This window comes from Aedes aegypti, chromosome 1, assembly GCF_002204515.2.
Source record: "Aedes aegypti strain LVP_AGWG chromosome 1, AaegL5.0 Primary Assembly, whole genome shotgun sequence".
Taxonomy (NCBI): Eukaryota; Metazoa; Arthropoda; class Insecta; order Diptera; family Culicidae; genus Aedes; species Aedes aegypti.
Window position 1 is genome coordinate 6,512,008 of NC_035107.1, and position 21,006 is coordinate 6,533,013.

The 21,006-nt window shown below is 40.3% G+C and overlaps 1 protein-coding gene across 1 annotated transcript in view; it reads left to right on the forward strand.

Moving 5' to 3' along the window:
* The first annotated feature begins 308 nt into the window (after positions 1-308).
* The window catches only part of LOC5572026 (solute carrier family 25 member 35), a 34,345-nt gene continuing 13,647 nt past the window's right edge, over positions 309-21,006 (forward strand). Inside the window, exon 1 of the mRNA XM_021838830.1 lies at positions 309-423. The gene's annotated coding sequence lies outside the window, so the exon portion shown is untranslated. The remainder of the gene's footprint in view (positions 424-21,006) is intronic.

The window sequence follows — 21,006 nt, forward strand, 5'->3', positions numbered from 1 at the left end:
ACACAATTCATAGGAGGCATTGTGTGCGCAAGCGATTCGATGCCAACCAGTGAGATAATTTTCCGCTTTCCTGCACCTTTTAATGACCAAGGCCAATTAGCGGCGGGCGAGAGCTATTATAGTTTCGAATTGGCGTCATCGCCGATCGTAAAAACGAATCTTTGAAATCACCTGTTCTAGTATCTAGCATTTCACATGTTTTGAGGTGTGAAATATTAAAATGACATGGCATCTCCATTTGAAAAGCAAACCTGTCGTACCGCGCTCTGTTATTAATACAGGCAACCGTAACCGAGGATGATTATAAACTTCTTAATAATACGGTGACTCTCACTCAAATCTACCATCATAACTCATTTCTCCCGGGGACGAGGCAGGCGATGAACTTTTTACGACTCTGACGAATCGTAGTAGGCGCAAAAAGTGAGTAAATTTTCTTTTGAAATATCTCCCACTCTACTCTCACCCTGCTACTGTTGCTTTCTGTCCTCGGCTAAACCGGAGCCTCCGACTATAATCAATCTCCCAGTTTGAGAAACTCGGCAAAAACAGCTATATCACCAGCTAACATGACGACCGTGAAATCGCTACTTTCTTTTCCCTGTCTTTTAGTTGGTCTTACTTTTTTTGCTCCTCCCGAGAAAACATGTGACGCTAAACGCGTGCTTCTCGTTCTCGTGACAGATCTGCTCCGCAGTCAGTATGAGAGTTCCTCAATTTGTTTTTTGTTGACGCTGCTGTTGCTGCCATTCTACAAGTGGGAGGGATGCCACTTTATGATCGTTTGGCGTTCGGCTTCTGCTTTGCTTCCGTGACCGACCATCCTCCCGTTTGAAAGCGGCTCCATAAAACACCATGCGTCTCCATTCGACACCTGCACAGATGTGATATATTTTTTATTGCTCGTGGAGGAAAACTCTTCTGGTGCGTATATACGTCAAAGCAGGCGCGCGAGAAATTAAAATGTCTCGTCATAAAACCCGTTCCATCATTTGGCGGTGAAAATCTCGATCTTTGGAGAGCGCGCGACGGCAGTTTACTGCGATTGATGCGGCACCATGGGCGTAGGGGCCAAAAAAGCTACAAAAGTTAACATATATTTTAATTTTCTAAAAAAAATCCAGCATTAATACTAATAAAAAATGCATTAAATCCAAACTCATGCCAGTGGTCATTAGAATGCATCATCAAAAATTGTGTCAAGAATCCGCAACGGATCGTGCAACGATTCTGCAAAAAAATAATGCTTAAATTTACCTTAATTCTGCAATGGATTTTACCAATTACTACTTTTTATTAAAAAATAAATCCATTCAGAAGCGTTGGAAGGTGTCTAAGAATCCCCCAAATGATTTCATTTGGAGGAATGTTTATTCCAGGAATATACATTCCTACATGTCCTCAGAATTCCAGATTATTTAGAATAGACATTCCTATATGCATTACAGTAAAACAACCTCTACCACTCAATACTCCGTATCTCGATATTTCCCCTAACTCGATGAAACGCGCAGTCCCTTCAATTTATCACTGATATACTTTGATCCATCTGTAAATCGATACCTGTCAAACTCATTGCTATCTGTTTCAGTTTGCTATGCAAGTATACTTGTATCTCGGTAGTTCCCCAACTCCCTTCAATATCAAGTTAGGGAGATTTGACAGTGCCCGTCCAATTTTGGCAACATGACAAAAATTTGTTGCCTAAATCGAACCGTGCAATAACGATTAATTTTATTAAGACGTTTATCACCGTAATAATGACCACGAATTAATATTTAACTATTTTAAACATGGTAAGCCTCAAAAGACCCATAGAAACATTGAGATTAACATGATTGGTGACTGACCCATGATTCATTGTTTATAAAGGCGTTTCCGTGTTGCCAAAAACGAAAGGTTTTGTTGCTAAATCCGAACCGTGCCAAAATCGATCGGGCACTGCATATCAGAAAACTTTGCAAGCATTCTTTTGATAGTTCAAAAAATCATTTAGTAATACATTTTCTTCCGAAACATGAGAAACTTATTTTGAGAATCAATTCAGTGACTTTTGCAAAACTTTCTTTGGAACATAGCAAAAGTTTTTTTGGGGATTTTTCCGCGTATTCGTCTAAGAATACCACCAATGGAACATACGGGCAATCTTTTACTTGCACTCTGAGAAATTTCTTAAGGAGAGAATGTGGGGATTACTTGAACACGTTCTGAGTTTTTACTAGGATTCCTGAAAGAAATTCCTGCAGAAATTCTAAATGTAAAATACATTCCATACTTTCAGGAATTCAAATTCAAAATTTTCGAAATATCCCTACAGGAATCTTTTAAGGATTCCACCAGATACTCACTAGGAACACCTACAAGCATATTCTCTAGGCAGGAATTCAAAAATAAATACTATCTGCATTATTTCCAGTATTCTATCTTGGATTCCTTAAGAACTACTGGAAGATTATTCCAAGAATATGCTAAGAGTTTTTTAAGATGTTGCCTTAGAAATTTCTCTAAGAATCATTCTATCCATGAAGTTAATAGATATTCCTAGATGTTTCTTGCATGCTTCTCATAATGGTACAGGTAAGTATAAATGAAGCTGAAAAAATCTGATACCTAGTTATGGTTGAGGGCCACGAATGTAAATTAATGAGTCGAAAATTATTCCATCAAAATAAGCAATACAGATTTAATTGCATATGTGGCCAATGAGGCTTTTCATCTTATCAATTTACGCAAGGTTGCATATTAAATAAAACTGCTCTCATGTTTTCGTTTTTTTAATGCTTATGATAGCTCAAAAAGTAAGAGGTTGTTTTCGAGTTACGACCGCCAAGTTGACGTTGGATAACGTTAACTTCTTTTATTTCCTGGTTTGAAACCGTCTCGAACGTATGAAAGATTTGTACCGCTAAAAATCTAATCAATTTTCACACTATTTGTTGCATGTCCATTTTGACGTATTATGGACAGGCTTGATAATACTCCTTAACATCATCAGAATTCGATGACATACTAAAGTGCAGCATGCTGCCTTTGCCTCTTTGCGAGGGAGCAAAAAATGCTAAGCAGCGAGGCATCCAAAATGATCAATTTCACCCGGTATAGGGTAACTTGGCGTAATACGCCCCATCGGGACAATACGCCCCTCTTCATTTTCACGGGATCGAGAGTTCTTTCACACGTAAATATGATCACATATCTAAAATATTCGCGAACAAATGATGTTGCGCATATATGTTCTTTGAAAAGTATAAACAATCAATAGAAATTCTAAAAACATCGAAAATCAGGTTTTTGGTTTAAAATTTTGCTTTTGATAAGCAAGCCTCAGGGGGGATGAAGCCCATTCTTTACTATTGTACTAAATACAAAAACTTTTACCGGAAGACGACTGCTAATGGACCCTTTTAAGATTAGCAGGTGGTGGAATTCTCCTTGGAAACATTTCTACAACGCTGTGGACCTTTTTTCTATGGGAGGGGCATATTGCCCGGGTTGTTTTGAAACGTAAACATTGGGACCGTTCACAAAAAAACATCGTGTACACTTTTTTGAAGCAACCTGGAAAGAGAAAGTTGCGTGCAGAGCATGGCCAACTAAGTAAGCAACACATTGACATAGAAAACTTTAGAAGTGATGCATTTGCTACTGCGATAGAGCAGTTTTTCCTTAAGGGGGGGCATATTACACCTTTTTACCTTATGTAAACTTCAAAACGACAAAACCTTATAACAGCAAGAAAAATGTGCTTTTCTATGGAAAATAAGACATGCCTCGATATTTGTCCATTTATCAATAGTTTAGTCATGAAAATCAATAGTTTTCATTATTGGAGTCGATTCGTAGAATTCCTATCGATTGGTGCAAGAATCTCAGAAATCTATCCGGGCGTTAGTATGTTATTAACAATCAAAATCTGACCACTTTTCGTGACGCGAGCGATTTTCGTTTTTCGAAATTGTACCCCAGTTCCAGTATGTTGCCGTAAGACGTTATCCAACGTCAAAAAGTCATGACAGTTCCCTGTTGAAACTGATTGATATTACCTTTCTAACAGAAGGAAAGCAGTGTTGTCAGCAGGGATGCAAAGTCAATTTTTCAAAAATCTGGAAGATTTTGAAAATTTGTCTGGAAAAGTCTGGATCGCTTATGTCTTACATAGAGAACCTTAAAAATTATTTACAAAACCTTACAAATTCATTTCAAATTTTATCTGGATCTTCGCTGGTTGCCAGATTGCAAGGTCTAAAATCGTAATATTTCATGACGAAAGATCACAAAGTTGTACATTTTTTGTCGTTTTATGTAGGAAAACTTTCAGAAAAAAAAACATGTTCGAGCTAATTAATCTCTGATAGGTTTATTCAACACATTACTATTGTGTTATAATATGCATAAAAAAGATAAATTCTGTACAACAGTTGAATAGCATTTTAATGGGGAAAATCAAAAAGAAACTTGCTTAAAATCATGCTAAAGCAAGTATCTTTATGCTTTTCCCTATTAAAATGCTATTCAACTGTAGTTTTCGTAAAAAGATCATAGATGATTAAACAAACAAGATAAATCACGTTGTTTAAATAGATATAACTAATGATGGATGGATACCAGTGATAAACATGAGCCGGGCACAATACTCATCAATATCGATATTACACTCGGGAAAAAAATGTCAGTAATAAATTTATCAACGCATTCATAAAAACTGAATATACATGCAGCAAAATGATAGTTTGCGATGAATATGCTGGAATTTTCAAACATTGCAGTTTGTTTTCATAAACAGCCAGAGAACAATTGTCCTCAATTCTTTATTTGAGCTCAAGAAATAGTTTGTGGTTAAAAAAATTGTAGCTAGACTGAATAGACCATTTCGTCAGATCTAACCCACAGTTTTTGTATTTTTCTTCGAAAGACAATCATTTTTAATGAACATTAACGCTTTCAGATATTGTTTATATGCACTCCCGGTTTTCTTACAAATTTTTGAAAACATGGATACTCACCACATTTTGAAAAATAATTCGAGATGCGGCACAGTTTGTTCAACCCTATGGGTATCAGCGTGGTGATTTTGCAACAGTTTTTCGATTCCACCCCTGCATTGGGATGCTTGTTTACATTTGCAAACGTCAAATCAGGTTCGCGCTCAAACTGACCGTGATCCCGGTCAGGGCGCCCCAAACAGGAGCGCCACCGAAACTACGCATACAAACGTTTTTAAACCAGGTTGGAACTGGCGCAACCCGTTCTGAATCACAGTTCCAACTCCAACCCGATTCAAGTCTTCCTTTAGGAAAATATATTTTCCTCCACAGATACAAAATTCAAAACCACCCCCTAACAACAAATCTCTCATCCACCCAGCAGTTACGGTACCGCTAGTTCTATTCGAGGCTATTTTTTACTATTCATGCCGACAAATACCTTAATCTATCTGTTGGCTGTTGATCCGGAAGATTTCCGCCTTAAGGCAGCAACAGCCGCGCAAGAAAATTTTGAGCGGCTGTTGCTGCCTCTAGGCGGGAATCTTCCGGCATATTCAATCCCTTCAACCCTCGTCGGCACAAAGCAGAGAGATCAGGCATCTGTCGACTACAATCCTTGCGTTACAGAACCGTGTAGTGTTCGCCGGGTGCGGCCATAACCGGCCGAAGCGGTGAAGGTGGTTTCCGCGGTGATTACGGAGACTTCAGGAGCCGTGAAGGAAGGAGGGAGCGAAACCGCAACGCAGCCCATTATGATGAATGAAAACATAAACAAAAATCATCTGGTCATGCCTAAGACAAGACAAGTCAGGTCAGAGTGCAAAAACGAAACCAATTGCCTGTCAAAAAAGACCACTTCTCATTGGTCGTTTTGGCAAAGGCCTACTTTTACATCGTTGAGTTGGATTGCAATAGGGCACTTTGTTGCTAGCCTGGCCGTGTTGCTAGTTCATAAATTAGAGTTTTAATAAAAATATTCAATTTTTTTATGAAATCATTTTGCTTCAAATTCATTTATATTCCATTTTAGGTTTACCTTATGTGCTTCTACAATGGTAAAATGAATTAAAAATACTTACTTCAAAGCAATGTAATGGAAATTGTTTCAATTTTCTCAAAAAATATCGCCGTTTTTTAATATAAACCTGATTGTTTAATAAGCCTGCATCCTCTATTGCACTGAATGAATGAAACGTATAAGAAACTACAAAATCATGAACCTTGATGTTTGAATTTGTTCACAAGGTTTGCTTTAAAAGAATTCTGGTTGCACTGGCTTCTGTATCGTCAAGGTTATCGACTGAAAAACAACAGGGCAGTCTTAGTTGAGCTGTCACGTCCTGTCCTAGGGTCATGCCAGCTGATCGTAAATTCACCACAACGTGGTGGCAAAACCATAGGGGAAAAAGGGGTCTGCATTTTTTCGAGGTGAAACAAATTGTAGGGGACCGAGGGGTGCACTAACGTGCCGCAAGTTTTTCATTGTTTTCTTACAGTTAAAGGCTCCAAAACATATCGGTTTCTTAGTAAAATTTGTTCAGTAAATTGACAGAAAGCATATAAGCCAATAAAATTTTTTCACGGAAATGGTCTATTAAAACATTAAATATACTCTTTATACTAAATTTAAATATGAGTTTTAGCCTTTTAAGCTAAATTTGAGGAGTATGAAATGATTTCGATTGTTGGGAAATTAGGAGAGTAGCAAGAAAACGATGTAAGTAGGACATTCCTCTTATAAAAATTATATATTAATAAAAACACACGCAAGTAAACGCAAAACTCTGTTTGCTTAACCCCTCTACCGGCAGCTTCATTTTTTACCCCAAAAAAAAATATTCAAACCGCGATAACTTTTTTGTTTCTTGGTATTTTTGCATCAGTTTTTCACAAGCTCTCGAAAAAATATTCTAGTTTTAGAATATGTGTCAATATTGATTATTGGGCATCTGGAACCGGAGATATTCCAAAATTTCTTGGGGGACCGACGCGTAGCCATAATCCACGTGAATATCTAAGACTACAGAATTTTTATCGCATTCGGATATTCACTCCTTGGAAAAATACATTAATGAGAGTATGTTGTGAAAAAATGAAGTAATTTGGTGCAGCCGTCTTTGAGTAATGAGCATTTATGTTTCTGGTACCACGCTGGCCAAATGAAGATCTTGAAAACTTCAAAAAACCTAATCTAGTAATTTTCAGATTTCTCCAAGAATACTGAACCGATTTGCATGATTTTTTCAGAGTAGCTCCTTACCTAGAAATATATAGCCCACATTTCATTTTATTTTTTTGATTAATTGACCAAAAACAAAATGGCCGCCAAAGACATTTTGTATGGAGAATGTCGGTCCCCCAAGGAACATTGGAATATCTTCAAAACTAGATCACCAATGATAAATATCGACATGGATTCTTAAACTAGAAGAGTTTTTTGAGAACTTGCGAAAAAATGGCGCGAAAATACCAAGAAACAAAAAAGATATCGTGATTTGAATATTCTTTTTGGGGTAAAAAATGAAGCTGCCGGTAGAGGGGTTAAAAGAGCTTGGAAACCCCACCGCCCAACAAATCTAAAAGATCGCTCAGGATCTCATCGTATCGATATCACCATGTCGAAAACCACCAAGAGGCTGAAAAGTACGAAGAGTGTGAGAAGCACTCGAAGTGCGAAGAACCACTGCCAGGATTGTAAGGCGATCGATATCGTTCGGATGGTCAGTAGCCTGGGACACGGTTATATAAAAAAATTAGATTCTCGCTCCAGTCCACATTTTGGATTGCATTTAGGTCCCATAACAACTGTGCAAAATTTCAGCTCGATCGGATGAACTATATTTTAGCGCCAGCCGTTCAAAGTTTGTATAGGATTTACTATGGGAAAACTTACTTTAGCGAAGAAAAATCTCCAGAGGTCGCCCATTGACCTCTATAAAAAATCTGAATACAGATCTTGATAGGTATTTTTACGATGAACAACAGTGCCGAAGACCGCAAAGCAATCCGATGCTTGTGAAATAAGTTATGAAGCATAGACTATTCGGAAATTTTGCCCGATTTTATTATTATTGTTATTCCTTTACGTATTAATCAACGTCGCCTTGCCAATAGTTTTTCATTGAATAACTTTTTTCACAAGTGTCGGATTGTTTCGCGGTCTTCCGCAATTTTCTATATCGTAAAAATACCTATCGAGATCTGTGTTCAGAATTTTTATAGAGGTCAATGGGCGACCTCTGGCAATTTTTGTTTTCAAAAGTATGTTTTCCCATAGTAAATCCCATACAAACTTTGAACGGCTGGCGCTAAAGTATAGTTTCTCCGATCGAGCTGAAATTTTGCACAGTTGTTATGGGACCTAAATGCAATCCAAAAAGTGGACTGGAGCGAGAATCTAAATTTTGTCCCTCACTAATGGTCAGTTGCTGGTTGCATTACGAATGCGTGAGCGTCAACGCACCGCAGAGACAGACCAGGTGTTCAATTGTCCAAAGTGCCAGAAACCATCCGCACCGGTCCCGAGAACAAGAGCGCAAGCAGAAGGAAGCGGAGTTGCAATAGAAGAACTTTACTCTAACAGCTGCAGCTACAGTTGGAGGAAACGCAGAAGAGGAGGAGGACAATGGAGAGCTTTTAATTCGACAATGGTACCCTCAATGGTACAGGTTCCGAAAAATGCACCTACCGACAGCGACCAACTAGTAACATCTAGATCCAGGACCATCGATACCTGCTCAATCAAGGGAAGGACAACGAAATGCCCCGGTGAAACCACCGTTTGTACAATGGGAGTCGGCGAGAGATCCAAATGCGTCAATACTCGCCAGACATGTGATGACCAATAAGCTGCCAATTTTAACTGGTGATTCGGAGGATTGGCCGCTATTCATAAGCGCTTACCACAACTCTACCCAAGCGTGCGGCTTCATAGACGCTGAAAACTTGGCATGTTGTAGAGGTGTCAGAGCCGACTGCTATTACCGTCAAGTGTTCCACATGTTCTCGCTACATTGGATACACTCTATGGCAGACCAGAGCAGCTTATCCATGCCCTTCTGCAGAAGCTTCGACGAGTTCCTGCGACCTCAGCGATCATTTAGAAGTTGCAAGATACGAATCGCATCTCAACAGCCCGATGTTATTTCGAGTTGGTAAAGAAGCCTCCAGCACACATGAAACTGGATTGGTAGCTGTATAAGCAACCTTGTGGAGAAGTTAATATTCGCTCGTTCTGCCAGTATATGCTACTGACGTCACTCTCCAGCACGATCCAAGACAGCAGCGCACAACCGAAGAGAAGAGCGACAAAGATAAGAACTTCTGTGGTGCCCACGCTGCAGAGGGTGCGACGAAAACGGAAACGATTGTAGATGTACCGCACTCATCAAAAACAGCTTGTCTGATCTGCAAGATCCGAGTTGAGGATTGTTTAGAGTCCAGCAAGAAAACCGTAGATGAGCGATGGAAGCTAATACAGCAGTTCATCTTGTGTCGGTTTTGTCTGGGAGCACATGGAAGAAGACCGTGTAAAATTCGCAAGCAATGTGACCTATCTGGGCGCCAATTGCGCCATCATCTGTTGCTGTATTCAGAGCAGAAACAGGGATGATAGCAAGAAAAGCAAACAGGACAACAACCCAATAGCACCAGGCGTCAAGATAGAACGAAGCAATTCCGCGCATGAACCATCTGAAGCGAAGACGTGTGGATCAAAAGTCGCTACCAATCACAATTTCAGCGCGAAAATGGCGCTGTTTCGGATAATCTCAGTGACACTACACGAGAACAACCGTTCCGTGACTGTATACGCCTTTTTAGACGACGGATCGTAGAAAGCATTGGTGGATTAAGAAGTGATGATGCAACTTGACGTTGTAGGCATTAGCGTAACTTGAACTCAAATCTAGGGGGGGCTTGACCCTTCTGATCGAAAAAATCCCTTAACTAAGGTGCATACTTAGCATGAGAGTTATTTTTTTCTAGGGGGGCCCCCCTAGCCCCCCCGTATTTACGCCAATGGTTGTAGGAGAAAATCAACCGTTGTGCCTTCCGTGAACCGCAAACGTGAAGTTAACTGAAGCAAATTCTCAACGAATCGTTTGAGAAATTGCGGGGCGCTCATGTTCAGCCAAACATTCCCTGTTCGATGTTCGCAATGTAAGAAAGCTGTAACTACCAATACGGCAATCGTTACGATACGCATTTCCATACCTCAAGGGTCTGCCGATCGACGATTACGATAACGCGCAACCTCGTATCGTCTCTGGCAACGATAATGCGCATGCTACCTCAACATTTATGTTACGGGATTGACAGCCGGGCTAACCGATTATCGCCAAATCCCAATTAGGTGGACTTTAATCTCATTTATCCACCTGCATTCATACAATACGCATGACATTTATCGTTCGTGGAAGATAACGAGTCATGCACGAAAAGAAGACAGACACAAACCACCCACTGGTACCGATCACTGCGTGTAACCACTTTTAACATTCGCTGACATACTCTCATTCTGATCAAGAAACAGAGGCGAATATTTTCCATTTTCTGTGCTATGTTAGCAACCAAAGGAGTGTTTGATGATTCACTCGATTAAAACTAGGTTGTTAATGGCTGCATTACCAGAAAATATGAAAGCTATTACCAATTTTATGGAAAACATAAATCACCCGAATGGCTCGATACTGTTGTATTTAGTCTGTGAGAGTTGCTGCTCTTGAACGCTCTCGCGCCACTTACCAAACGAGAGAGTGAGTGTTTATATTCATAGGGCTCTCCGATTGCGATGTGCCACGAACTTTCATGGTTAACGAACTGTTACACTCTCTGTGATTCGATCGGCTTATTCGGATCAAAATCCAAAAACTGCATCAGTGATTTGAGACGGAACTTCTCTGGAAGTTTGACAGCTGCCACATGGCAGTTCCGCAACTGTAGTATTTAGAGAGGAGCATGCAGAACGAAACAGTCATCGGAGAGAATGTTCGGATACAAATGTACGAGAATCAGCAGAAGGGATACATCAACAAAGTGACCAGAAAAAAGCTTGAGGAAGCGGAGCCAAGGCGTACGTGGTATTTACCGTTAGGAGTGATGATCAACCCCAAGAAGCCAAGATCCGATTTTTCTGTGATGCGGCCGCAAAAGTGGATGGAATCTCTCTTAACACGATGCTCATGAAAGGGCCCGATGTTTTAAACACGCTACCAGGTATAATATGCGCTCTTTGCCTTCCGAGAAAAGCGTGTTGCTCTGCTCGATCTAAAGGAAATGTTCCACCAGATTTAAATACGACCAGAAGACCGACATGCGCAGCGCTTGATCTAGCGTGAGGATCCCCAGATGTCTTTTCAATGGACGTCACTACATTCGAAGCTTACCGTGTTCAGCACAATTTGTAAATAACAGAAATGTGGAAGAATATGCCAAAGAGTACCCGGCTGCAGCAGACGCAATCTTTCGAAAGCATTGTCCAAAGATGTCCTCGTACAGGTTGAACAAAAAGCAACGTATGGAAAAATCGCTTACGTAAGAAGAGCTAAGTAACACTGAAGCCACCATATTTTGATGGACAACGCGAAATATACTCGGATGAAGTGGCGACTCTTTTAAGTACAAGGGATGAGCGTACAAATCAACATGTGCGGCTGAAAAAGACCAGCTTAATCCGTAAGCTGTCACCTTTCATGGATGAATCAGGAGTTCGTTTATAGAATCTGGCACTGTTATCAAGAAATCTGATGTTTACGATTTTTGTAGATAATGAGATTCAATTGAAAGCGCATCCTTTTATTGGGTAATATAGCCTTGTAGTATCTCTTTTCACCAAGTGGTCATATCTTAATGTAAAACCTCTTTTATCACATATGTCCTGATATTATGAATACTTATTGTTGTGAAATAATTTTTGACTCATTAATTTATATTTGTGACTCTCAACCATAATTAGGTATCGTAGTCCGGGGTAACATTGATCATTTTTTTAAGTGTTTCTTAAAAATTTCATTTGAAAATGCATATGTTGCAAAATTTATATTTTTAAAACTTGTACTGACACCCATTGCTCGTGTCTATATACTGTATTTTGTTTTCCGAAAGTTTAAAGCATGTTTAAAAAATGTGTTTAGCACTTAACCACTCTTCTTCCCTATTAGTTAGTGGGATACTTCCCAGCGCAGCAAACTCTGTTTCTTTCAATTTCCAGCTCAATATGGCTGTGGAAAACGCACTAATCACACGGCACTATACGGAAGGGAAATTAAACTCGCGTTTGGTACGTTCGGACACCACAACAAACGAAAACGGGAACGTTGGGTTCGAACACGATGGAGAGCGGAATTCATCTGACTTTTGTTATGTTATTATGCTTCGCTTTAACAGCTAGGCATGTTGCAGCTTTGCGCATTGTGTTGCACACTGGATGCGGTGTGCGGGTCAAGTATATTTAATTCAGTTTATTTTATTATAAAAGTGTAGTTCAGCATATGAAGTGTAGGAGTGTATTTACAATGTGTTGTGTATCAAGAAATAAACTAAAATCATGATCCTTACTTTACTTTACTTTTGCTGGCTCTACGTCCTTAAAGACATGACCTGAGCCACAATGTTACGCCAATTAACTCGGTCCATGGCTGCTAACCTCCAGTTTCTCGATCGCCCCACACTTCCAAGATCCTGCTCCACTTGGTCAAACCACCTAGCTCGTTGCGCTCCCCTTCGTCTTGTACCGGCCGGATTTGAGGTGAACACCATTTTTGCGGAATTGTTGTCCGGCATTCTCACAACGTGTCCCGCCCATCGTACCCTTCCAGCTTGTTCCCTGATCCTCTTGATCATGATCCCTGAAACCGAATTTGAAGGCCTAACACTTACAAGTTATTTATTTTTCGAGTTATTTTAAAATTAAACATGCCTTGAATTGTTGAATTCGTCTAAAGGAAATTCTGTACGCTTTATAATATTTTAAGAATTATGCTGAACCGAACATATTTATTAAATTTTCGACAACAGAAACGTTTTCGGCGATGCCATTTTTAGTAACAATCGCATTTCTCTTACTCATACCGTTTTCAGAACTTATGTGAGATATAATTTTTTGATTGTGTCATCCATAATCATTGAAATCATTGTTCCCAAAAGTTGAAAAATATACACATGAACACAGCTCAATTTTCCCAAAAACCTTAATGTTCATTAGTTCATGAATAGAAGGAAAAAAATCAACATTCATGCATTGAAAATATTTCCTCGATAAAGTTCGAATTCACAACTTTTTACAAGGAGGGCCAGTGCGATCAATGTTACCCCCCTGATTAATGCTACCCCGGATTACGGTATCAAACTTTGAGTGAGTAAATTTTAAAAAAAAATGGCTTGAAATAACTTTTATTTCAAAAGTTCTTAATATTCGTCTAATTAATTTGTTCCTCAAGACATACTTACAATAATTTCATATTATTGTGCCGTTTTTTTTCAAAATATTGTCCAATAGCCCTAGAGAAGAATATTTTTCAAAAAGTTTTCCTTGGATTTCATTAAAAATAGCTTCAACAATTACTATCAGGTATTCCGAAGATAATCTGGCAGCAATTCCTGAAAAAACTCCTGAGAAATTTCGAGGACTTCATGGGAAAATTCATGAAGCAATTATGATACCTCAAGACAAAAGTTTAGTGTTAAATCATATTTTTAAAAACAAAAAGTTAATTGATTCATGAAAGAAATAAGGCTATGAAATACATGAAGATCTCTGTTGAGGAGTACCAGAAAAAGCTGTTAAACCATAATTCCTGGAGAAATCATTAAAAACCTTCTTTGTTAAATTTCCTAGAAACAGTTGGAGTGGTTGTCCCCGTTACTTCTCTCGTAAAATTTTTCAATTTTCATGTTATTCATACGTGAATAACAAGATCAGCGTAAATTTCATAATTATATTCATACCCAAACGTTGATTCTGTTGTTTTCTCCTGTGGGGCGAGTGACGAAATCCGAATCTTATATCGTTTATCAAGAAGAATCCTGTAAGCAAACAAATCATTATCATATCCAAACTTCCAATGTTTCCTTGTGAGAGTGAGAGGACTCAACGGCTTCTTTAAAGCAATTGCATTGAAGATGCCACTGATCCTGAATAGCGTCTCTTGGCTCTCTGCGTAAGTACAGCTGTTCTTGCAATAATGGAATAGTAACAGCGGGCGGTCAATCATGCTCATGTCCACGCTCAACTGATTTTTTTTCCCAGGAATATCTTCAGGTAGACTGGAAATCACTAACTGGCCAAGACAAAAAAACCCGGACCGTCTACTTGTAATAAAATATTGACGGTTTACGTCCATAATTGTGTTACGTCTCATGCAAAGGTTTGGAATAAACAGACAAGAATAAAATGCGGAAGATGTCAAAAATGTTTTTTTTTTTGTGAAATTGATTAACAATTAAAGTCGTTTGAACCCCTACCCCTCCTGGAGAACCTTTTTGGCTACGCCCATGTGTTACGCCCCATCCAGTTACCGCCTTTCCGCCAATTCATGGCCAGCTTCGATTTTCGTCACTGCCCTCAATTTCACTTCAGCCAGCTGAAGTGGAGAAATGTTTTTTTTATTCTCTCTCATGCTGTACAGATCAAATTGAAAACCTACTCGGGAGACACTTGGTCAACGTAGAGCACATGGGTGCACTGCACACATGTGCAGCCCAAAATGCGTCATTCCGACCAAATGAAGAAACACGGCGGGCGAATGTGCCAATTCCGGGGACGACGATACGTGATTGAAGGCAAACCGTGATGCACACACCTGTGTGGAAAGTATTTAATTAAGGATTAATCGATAATATTAATTTGAATTGGAGACCGCGTGGAATGTTATAATTGACCTGTTTTGATTGCGCACTGCTCTGTATGCTCGTTGGGTGGAACTCGTCTCTCCGAGTGATTAATTGCGAGGCAATTTAAATGTCGATGAATCTAATGAATGACCCATGTGATTGGCAAAGTATTGATTCTGTGACGGTTCGTTGGTTGAAATGTGTTCGGTAAATTGTTACAAAGCTGTAGATTTTGTTTTTATATGTTCAATAATTTTATGATGACATTTCGATAATAACTGAATAAGCTCAAATAGCTAATATTGTCCGAGACCCAATTCAAGCATATACTGCTGAGTTGGAGTAAAAATTATAGCAATTCGTTGGTTAAACGTTGACGAAAAAGAAAGTTGGATTCATTGATACACGACCTGACTCAGAAACCCTTTACTAAAACAGGTAGGGTAAATGTTCCACTAGTAGAGGTACTATGTACGGTTCAACTTCATTTAATCCCTCAAAACTCAAGTAACGCAATAAATGTACATATTATTGTTGTAATGGGAAGTAGCAACCATTTACTTTATGAGAAAATTGATTTCATCGCAGTAACCATCGGCATGTCAGTGAAAAATAATACCTCCACTATTGGTACACTGTTCCTTTAGTTGAGGAAAATTTTTAATTTGTGTTGCTTAAGTTGTGGTATTCGTTGTTTTCTTATGGGATCCTCTATTATAGGAACACTTTACCACAACTATTGGTACAAGTGAGAAAAGTTTATAAAGTTTTGGTAGTATTTCATCAATTTTGAAGCAATTTGAACGATATTTTCAGCTATTTCGTGTATCAATAAGCCAATATGTCGATTTGCGTTGTTGGATCTGCAGCTCATTCAATTAAATCAGTGTAAATGGCACTACCGCCTGTAGAATGCCATATGCCTAAGTCCCAAGTAATAATTGGAAGACCTGACTTTGAACATATTTAAGCCTGATAAAGACACACAAAAATGAATAGAATGCTCAACATTCTTATTTGCTCGAAATAATCATTGTTTCTTGCAATATTAAAGATGTTATTCTTCCAGTACCTTTTCCAAAGAACTGGGCAATTCGGAAAAGTTCCATTCGAGGGATCCGAAGAAAATTAGCACAACCGAATATACCGAAAATCCACAGCGAGTGCCAATCATGATTTGAAATGCTTCCACGCTGTTCGTTAATAGAGCATAAAACTGCCTTCCATCCATCACATGATCAAACCCCGTGTTAAACCGTCTATACTCTATGTGCTGAAAGATCTGGCAACTGTTGTGACTACCGCATCATGATGAAAAATCTAATATAGGTTGCAATCCCAAAATCTCCGCCCGAGAATGAGACAATTTCAAATTAATTTAAATGTTCCCCCGATTATTTATTAGAAACGGCCGCCTAGATCGAATGTGTGCGCGCGTCCGATCACAGTAGCATCGACTTTTCCAAAAAACGACCAACCAGAAGCCAATCGCCTACTAGATATCTCTCGAGATGTGTGTCAGAGCGAGTGAAAGCGAGAAGCGCCCAAGGAAAACCGCGGCTGCTCCCCGCAACTATAAATAAAGTTCGCTTATTAATAATTCCTTGACTTTTGAGCAATTTTCGACTGAAGTATCGAACAAGAGGCGAATAAGAACAGAGCAAAGCAACAGTCGCGGCTTGCTTCGTTCAGATCGTCTTCATTGGTCGCGAAATGTTGCTCCCCCCGGGGCTGCCAATAACGGGACGAGGGCCACCTTTAAACCTGGGAAAGAAAGACGTGCCCCTGACCCTCGCCACGCTTCAATCTCCCCTACGCAGAGAGACTCGCTCTGTTTGGGAAATGATACGGAAAATTATGGCTAAACCGCACCGATCATCATCGCCACCATTCGCAGTTTTCCCGCTCGAAAACAGTCAAGTGTTTATCTTAATGACCGTTGAGTGATATATTTCATCTTTTTGCGTTTGCCGACCGAACTTTTCCGATGGGCAGCATGATAGCCGGGAGGATGGCCACTATGTACCAACCGGCCGCACTAGAGGAGCTATTCCTTCTTTAATTAAACACACCCGAAGTGCCTCTTTCACGGAAGGAAATTCAATCTCGTCTCGTCGACGTTGTTTGACCGGGGGGAAATGTTTGAGTTAGGGATTTTCCGGGCCCGAAGAGGGGACCGCAATTTGTCCCTCATACACACACCGGGCGACGAACTGGAGAGGAAAATCGTTTCGATGGCACTAGAATTGACCCAAAGGAGCCGAGCGGAGCAGTATTTTGGGATTCGCACTCATGTATTAATAAACAGGCACTTAGAAGCTATTTTCCATTCCGTTTCCTGGGTCATAGACACAGTTACTATCATCGGTTGTTCGGCTCTTTCAGCCTTTGTGGGGCGCTTCTGGTACATTAAAATGCGATTGCTTGCCGAGAAAAGTTAATACCGTATAGTAAATGACTTTTGATATTCCGAATTTCGATCGTTCGATGTTTGCTTGAAATAATTTACACTCGTTCTTAATTACTGTAAACGGAGGGACAAATTGATCAGAGGAGTAAAATTCGTGAATATATGCATCAACGATTAAGAATTGCGTGCTGAAAATGGAAAAAAGAATCAATAGTCAGCATACAGTGATAAACATTTATCATTTCAAAGTTGTTTGTTTTTTCTTTAGTTCTGCATCAATTAACTTGATAAAACCTCGCCAGCAATATATCGCGAATTCACTCGATTCATGGCCGCTTCTCTCCATCCTCGAATGCGTCCAACGTTCTTCAGGTCCTAGTGCACCTTTTCAATCCACCTGGTCCGCTCGCTGTGCCCACGCCTACTTGTTCCGATCGGATTCGAAGCAAACACTATATTTGCAGGGTTGTTGTCCGGCACTCCTGCAACATGCTCTGCCTATCGTATCCTTCCAGCTTTGGCCGCTTTCTGGATACTGGGTTCGCCGTAGAGTTAGGCGAGCTCGTGGTTCATCCACCGTCAAAGATCTTCCTAAGCACCCAACGTTCGAAGACTCCAAGTGCTTGCAAGTTCTCCTCAAGCATCGTCCACGTTTCATGCCCGTAGAAAACTACCGGCCTTATTAGCGTTTCGTACATGGTGCATTTGGTGCGGGCGTAAATCTTTTTTGACCGCAGCTTCTTGTGGAGGCCATAATAGGCCCGACTTCCACTGATGATGCGCCTCCATATTTCACGGCTAACGTTATTCTCAGCCGTCAGCAAGGATCCAAGGTAGACGAACTCGTCGACCACCTCGAACGTATCCCCGTCTATAGTAAAACTGCCACCTAGGCGAGCTCTGTCGCGCTAAGCCCCACCAGCTAACATGTACTTTGTCTTGGTCGCATTCACCACCAGTCCTACTTTTGCTGCCTCGCGTTCCAGGCGCGTACAGGTCTGCTACCTTTTCAAATGTTCGGCCGACAATGTCCATATAATCCGCGAAGCAAACAAATTGACTGGATCTCGTAAAAATCGTACCCCGGCTGTTGAACCCGGCTTTCCGCATAACACCTTCTAGCGCAATATTGAACAACAGACACGAAAGTCCATCATCTTGTCGTAGTCTTTGGCGGGACCAAACGAACTGGAATGTTCGCCTGACACCTTCACACAATTTTGTACACCTTCCATCGTCGCTCTTATCATTCTCGTGAGCTTCCCGGGAAAGCTGTTCTCATCCATGCTTTTCCATAGCTCTTCGCGGTCGATACTATCGTACGCCGCCTTGAAATCGATGAAAAGGTGATGCGTTGGGACCTGGTATTCACGCCATTATTGGAGGATTTGCCGTACCGTAAAGATCTGGTCTGTTGTCGATCAGCCGTCAACGAAGCTGGCATGATAATTTCCTACGAACTCGCTTACCAAGGTGACAGACGACGGAATATGATCTGGGATAACACTTTGTAGGCGGCATTTAGAATGGTGATCGCTCGAAATTTCTTACAATCTAGCTTATCGCCTTTCTTGTAGATGAGGCATATTACCCCTTCCTTCCACTCCTCCGGTACCTGTTCTGTTTTTCAAATTGGGCCTATCAGTCGGTGCAGACAAATGGCCAGCCTCTCCGGGCCCATCTTTATGAGTTCAACTCCGATACCATCCTTACCAGCAGGCATTTCCTCCGTTATCCTGACCTTCATTGCCTGTGCTCTCAGGGCCATTCAAATGTTAGTCGAAGTGCTGCTTCCAACTTTCAATCACCTCACGCTCGTCCGCCAAAATGCTCCCATTCTTATCCCTACACATCTCGCATCGCGGAAAGAAGCCGTTGCGGTATGCGTTGAGCTTCTGATAGAACTTCAACGATGAGCTCATAGCAGCGGTAAAAGCGTTGAAGCTGAACAAGGCCATCGATCTGGTAGGAATCCCCAATGAGGCACTTAGAACAGCGGTCTTTGCGTACCCGGATATGTTAAGGAAGATCATGCAGAAATGTCAGGACGAAGGGTAATTGAAAAAAATCATAAACGGGCGCTGTTGCCGAAGCCAGGAAAACCGCCTGGGGATCCAGGATCATACATGCATATATGTTTTCTAGATACACTCGGTAAACTCAAGGGCCAGTCAGTCCACAGGGTGATGAACTGCACAGAAAGCGAGAACATACTATCAGAAAGGCAGTTTAAATTCCGGAAAGGAAGGTCGACGGTGGACACAATACGGGAGGTGCAGGGCCGGATTTACAAATGGGGTCATTATCTGTGGGGGCCCTTTACCAGAGTCAACCTTTTTTATTACGTTCTTCTTCTTTTCTGGCGTTACGTCCCCACTGGGACAGAGCCAGCTTCTCAGCTTAGTGTTCTTATGAGCACTTCCACAGTTATTCACTGAGAGCTTACTATGCCAATGACCATTTTTGCATGCGTATATCGTGTGGCAGATACGAAGATACTCTATGCCCTGGGAAGTTGAGAAAATTTCCAACCCGAAAAGGTCCTCGACCGGTGGGATTCGAATCCACGACCCTCAGCTTGGTCTTGCTGAATAGCTGCGCGTTTACCGCTACGGCTATTTGGGCCCCTATTTTATTACGTTAAAAAATACTTCGAACCCCCTATGAACGTAAACGAATCTGGCATTTAAAATCATGTTGGTAATGTTTTTTTCGTATTAAATACATCTTAGTGGTTTTTGTATGTTAACAGGTCAAATTCAATGTTATTTGCCAATATCAATGTCAATCTATGTAAATGTCAACAACAAAATTCGTTTGACGATTCTCTTCTTATAGGTACCTTAATTAAAATTATGCTTATTTAATTTTTGTTTAATATTCAATTTGTTGAACAAACAGATTTATTTAACAGTTCAGTGTTGAAGAAATTGCTATAGGGCTGGTAGCAAGTATTTTTCTAAAGACTTCCCAACAAACATTTTCACGGAATAAGAGTTGAACAAACCATTCTTAAATATATTTCAGCAGAATAAATTGTTTGTTGGGAAGCTCTCTATTTTAATGAAAGTCTCTGAATAGTCTTCAATGTTGATATAAGATCTCTAAGATCTCTATTTGAATCAAAATGCTCTCTAGAGTCTCTTTTCCTCTCATTAGGATTGCAGTGGCTCCAGATAAAAAAAAAAAAAAAAACAAGAACTTTAATGCAGGTTTCCAGCCGGTTCTGTAAGAATTTCATCTAACATGTCTCATGGAAAAACTTCAAGAAATTTTCCAGTGATTTTTCCAGAGATTTCATCTGAAATACTTTCAGGGATTCATACTGGGATCCCTCTAGTTTTTATTTCTTTCAGCGATTTTTCAAAGGATGCTTAGGACTTTCTCTAAGAAAACCTTGAGCACTGCAACGATTTATCTCGAGTTATTTCCTCAGGGATTACCCCGAGTTTATTTTTTCAAAGACTATATTAGGAGTTCTCCCAGGTATTTTTTTGTTACTAATCCTCCAACCAAACTCTACAATTGCTACTGTGAAGCTCAGAATCGATGTTGGCAAGCGGGAGCCCCACGAAAAACCTTTTATTCCATTCTGACGTTACTATAGGAGTGAGGCGTCAAAGTTGTGCCATGCCTACTAGATCGTTTGATGTTCAATCCGCTGCTACATTCTCGGATATCTTTCAACAGGCTTTTGATTGTCAGCCATCATAACAGGGTTGGAAGACAAGATCTATGACAATGTTCATTCAGTACCACACATCCTCCCTCTTCTCAGGA